This window comes from Phascolarctos cinereus, unplaced genomic scaffold (assembly GCF_003287225.1).
Source record: "Phascolarctos cinereus isolate Bilbo 61053 unplaced genomic scaffold, phaCin_HiC Scaffold_4;HRSCAF=312, whole genome shotgun sequence".
Classification (NCBI taxonomy): domain Eukaryota; kingdom Metazoa; phylum Chordata; class Mammalia; order Diprotodontia; family Phascolarctidae; genus Phascolarctos; species Phascolarctos cinereus.
Window position 1 is genome coordinate 533474752 of NW_027555847.1, and position 4495 is coordinate 533479246.

Sequence of the window (4495 nt, forward strand, 5' to 3'; positions counted from 1 at the left end):
AAACAAATGTTTAAAATATTTTTAAAGGGGATAAACAAGGAAAATATATAATTGTGAAAGGAACTATAGATAACAAACCACTATCATTAATTAGCTTATATTCTTTAAATGCCTTAGTATCCAAATCCATAAAAGAAATATTAACTCTGCATATGCATATATATGCATTAATACAATAGAAACAGTATACTTCAATGCCTTCATCTTTGTTTTGGATTAAGTCTAATAGAAATATAAACAAAAATAACAATGTATAACTGGAAAATTTCTGTAGCAACTAAAACTAAAATACTTATGATGTTTGCTAAATAAGTTTGAAAAAGAAAATTATATTACACACACATATTATCTGTATGTATGTTTCTCAACTCCACATGACACATTTGCTCTGAGGGCACAGAGACTTTGCCAACAAAGATAGAGAGGCAGAAATAACAAATATTTCCTTTAGAGGTCATAACAAAATGAAAATAGTCATTAATTTAGTGATTATAAGTAAATGACAGAGATTCAATTGGGGACAAGGAAATCCCAAATAATGCCTGGGTCAAATAATAAAGCATGGAAACAATAATTATGCAAATGATGAAAGAAAATGATAAAGATGAAATAATATACCAAAATTTCTAGATTGCATGTAAAAAAAATCCTCAAAAATACATTAAAAATAGAAAAAATGAAAGGATGAATGCATTCTATAAGCATTTAAAATTAGAAATCCAACAGATAAACAAATGCCACAAAACCATGAAAGAGCATATGTTAAACTAGAGGTGAAGGAGATAAACTAAAAAGAAAAAAAATAGAAATTATAAATAATAAAAGTTGTTTTTTTTGAAAATACTAATAAAATAAAATAAAAACTTTAGTTATTCTTTAAATGAGAGAAAAAAATACTGTAACAGAAAATATTTCATTTTTGCTATTAGCTCCCAACTCCGCTTTGGGGAATATCTTATTTATGACAAAATTACTTTATTCATGGTATTATGATGGTTGATTGTCAATGAGAATTCAGTCACGTTGACCTGAGTTCAAGATTCACCTCTAGCTCAAAAACAATTATTTGACCCAAGGTAAATTACTAACCATCTCTATGTCACAAAGAACTCTCTAAGAACATAAGTTGCAAAACAGCTTTTTTTTTGTTTGTTTTGATGGAAGTAATTTCTCTGTAAGGAGCTCTCTAGAATAAAAATGCATGGAGGCAAGATGATAAAGAAAAGGCAGGGACTGAACTAAATTTTGCCCCAAACCCCTCCAAATACCCTTAAATAGTGCCTCAAAATAAATTCTAGAGTGGTGAAAAACCACGAAAGGATGGAGTGAAACAGTTTTCCAATTCAAGAGAACTTAAAAGGTCTGTTGCAAAGGTCTTTTGCAGTGGAGTGAAAGAGAATCTTAGAAGGCAGTACAGTGCACTGGAGACCTCACCTCAGCAAAGGAGAGGTAGGACTTGGGGACGACTAAATCAGTGCTTGCAGGGGTGGTTTCTAGACCTCTCAGCACAGACATGGTAAAAGGTTCAGACAACTGATCAGAAAGATGTTACAGAGGTCCCTTTGCTAGCATCAAGGGCAGGATTCTATTGAATTGCTCATACTGAGATCCGGGTGTCAGTCCTGGGTGTCAGTTCCAAGGTGAAGAGGAACACTAGCACAACAGAGCTTGAGACCCTTGCAAAGCTTGGACCCAAGACACAATTTCAGGGTAGAAAAGGGTGCTTATAGTCACTCTCAGACCAAGCATAAAACAAAACAGCAGTAAACACATATCTCCCTAGATCTTACTAATTTGGTACAACTGAAAACTTGAAGGTATCCAGAATTGCCTCTGAAAACAGCTGCACAAAAAAACCTGAAGCTTGAGGTGTTGTGGCCACTGACAGGGAAGATTAAAACACAAACTCAGAAAACAACAAAGTCAAAACTCCTATATCCAAAGCCTCAAAAAAAAAAAATCTGAATTGGCCCCAGGCCATGGAAGAACACAAAAAAGATTTTTAAAATCAAGTAATAGGGATAGAGGAAAAAATGGGCAGAGAAATGAGAGTAGTACAAGAAAATCATGAAAAAAATGTCAACAACTTGGTAAAGAAGGTACAAAAATGCTGAATAAAAAATCTTAAAGAACAGAATAAATTATTTATTTTTTTCCTCAGCCAGAATCATATGCCATTTCATTGGGACAGAAGACTCTAAATGTGAGGATGGCCTTGGGGCCTCCTAATAAGTTAAAGGCACCAGAATTAGAGGCAGAATTGGAGAGTAGGGCTGAAGACGGCCTTGGCCCCAGAGCCAGGGAGGCCCTGGGAGGAATGACAAGGGATGGGGCAAAAAGGAGAGGCAGGGAAAGTTTCTGAGAAAACCTCCAGAGATCCTGGGGCTGGCCAGGCCACTGCCATCCATAGGCTTCAGCTCATCTGTCCCGCAGGGTCAGAGGCACCTTGTAGTGGTTAGGAGGCAGAGGACCTAGGTTCAAATACAGACTCATTAGTTATCTCTCCCCAGCCAGGTTCCCTTCCCCATAATCTTCCTCCTGCCCAGAGTGGAGCTGTCAGGCCTCCAAGGATCCTGCCAGCTGTGTCCATTTCCAAGCTGCTAAGACATCAGCAGGGCAGGGGAGGAGCTCTATCCCAGACACAGGTTCTGGGCTCATTTCTCAAAGTAAGGCAAGTAGAAAAACTAGAAGCCTTGGTGGCCCTTGGCAGCACAGAAAATGAAGGTGACATGGTATAATAGTCCAGGGATGAGCAACAGGAAGCCAGGAACAAAGAAGATGGCACTGGAGACACCTGGCAAAGGGTTCACCTGGAGTCCTACCCCAATGAGGATGAGTGTGAGGCCCAGCAACAATAGCAGGAAGGAGGCCAGAAGCACCTGGCAATTCCTCTGAATCAGAGGGTGCTGCATCCAGCTGCAGCAAGCATGGTAGGAGTGTTGGGTGCTGTTACTGATGGTACTGAAGAACCATTGAGAACTTCGGGTGGAGCAGCAGCCAGGGTCCCTCAGCTTCATAGCTCCATCAGGATCCCAGGTGATCCTACACCATCCTCGTCATTCTCCAAGTTCTGGTACTTGAGTGAAGACTGTTTCTCGCCCTCTTCTTCCATGTGTCCCTGCCACTTGAGCTCAAAGTGTAATGCTCCTAAGTTACAGGGGGAGGCCCTCAGACTGGGCCCCCCTCCAGGGACAGGTCAATGGTATCATCAATGCTGAAGTTGGAGCAGCTACTGCTCATGCCTCAGACTCATGCAAGGAGCTGACTTGAATCTGTGGCCTGCTGCCAACAACTGAGCCACCTGGGCCTGCTCTTAGAGGCCCATGGTCTGTGCTATGCGGGTCAGGGCACTGGGATCTACCTGGAATCTCACCTCCACTGGCACTCACTACAGCACCGCAGTGGGGTGGGGGAAGGGGAAGGGGACTGCTAGGGGAACAAAATAAACTATTTAAATAAGCTATTAAACAATGACATGGAAAATAGATCCAGGAGAGAGAATTTAAGAATTATTGAGCTACCTAAAAGCCATGAGAGACATCATCTTTTCAAGAAATTATCAAGGAAAATTCACCTGATATTCTAGAACCAGAGTGTAAAATAGAAATTGAAAGAATCCATCAATCACTTTAGGAAAGGGATCCCAAAATGAAAACTCCCGGGAATATTATAGCTAAACTACTGAATTCCCAGGTCAAGGAAAAAATATTGCAAGGAGTCAAAAAGAAATAATTCAAATTTCATGGAACCACAATCAGGATAATAGAAGATTTAACAGTTTTTACATTAAAGGATCATAGGTCTTGGAAAATATATTCCAGAGGGCAAAAGATCTAGGATTGCAACCAAGGATCACCTACCAAGCAAAACAGTATGATTCTTTGTAAGGAAAAGGGATATTCAATGACATGGAGGCCTTTCAAGCATTCCCAGTGAAAAGAATAGAGCTGAATAGAAAATTTGACTTTTAAATACAAGATTCAAAAGGAGCATAATATGGTAAACAGAAAATGGAAATCGTAAGTGACTCAATAAAGTTTAACTGTTTATATTTCCACAATGAAAGATGATAAATATAACTCCAAAAATCTTTCTCATTTTTCGTGGAGTTAGAAATATTATACATAGATAGAAAGCATGAGAAAGAAGAATGCACTGGGAAAAACGGAAAGGAAAAGATAGAATGAAGTAAGTGATGTGAGAAAAAAAGAAACCAAAAAATTTTCGGTGGAGGGAAAGGTGGGGAAAGTGGAGGGGGAGGGTGTGACCCTTATTCTCAATGGAATTGGCTCATAGAAGGAATAACCTACAAACTCAAGTGGGTATAGAAATCTAACTTACCGTATAAGAAAGTAGGAGGGGCAGGGAATAAGAGAAGGAAGGTAGTGAAAGAAAGGAGAGCAAATTGAGGGAGGCAAAAGTCAGAAGGAAAACACTATTGATAAGGGAGAAGGTAAAAAGAGAATAGGAAAATAAACAGAATATAGGATGGTGG

At 39.2% G+C, this 4495-nt stretch overlaps 1 pseudogene; it reads right to left on the bottom strand.

The window, feature by feature from the left end:
* Positions 1–2654: 2654 nt before the first annotated feature.
* Positions 2655–3240, bottom strand: LOC110207758 (transmembrane protein 134 pseudogene; annotated as a pseudogene).
* Between the last annotated feature and the right edge of the window lie 1255 nt (positions 3241–4495).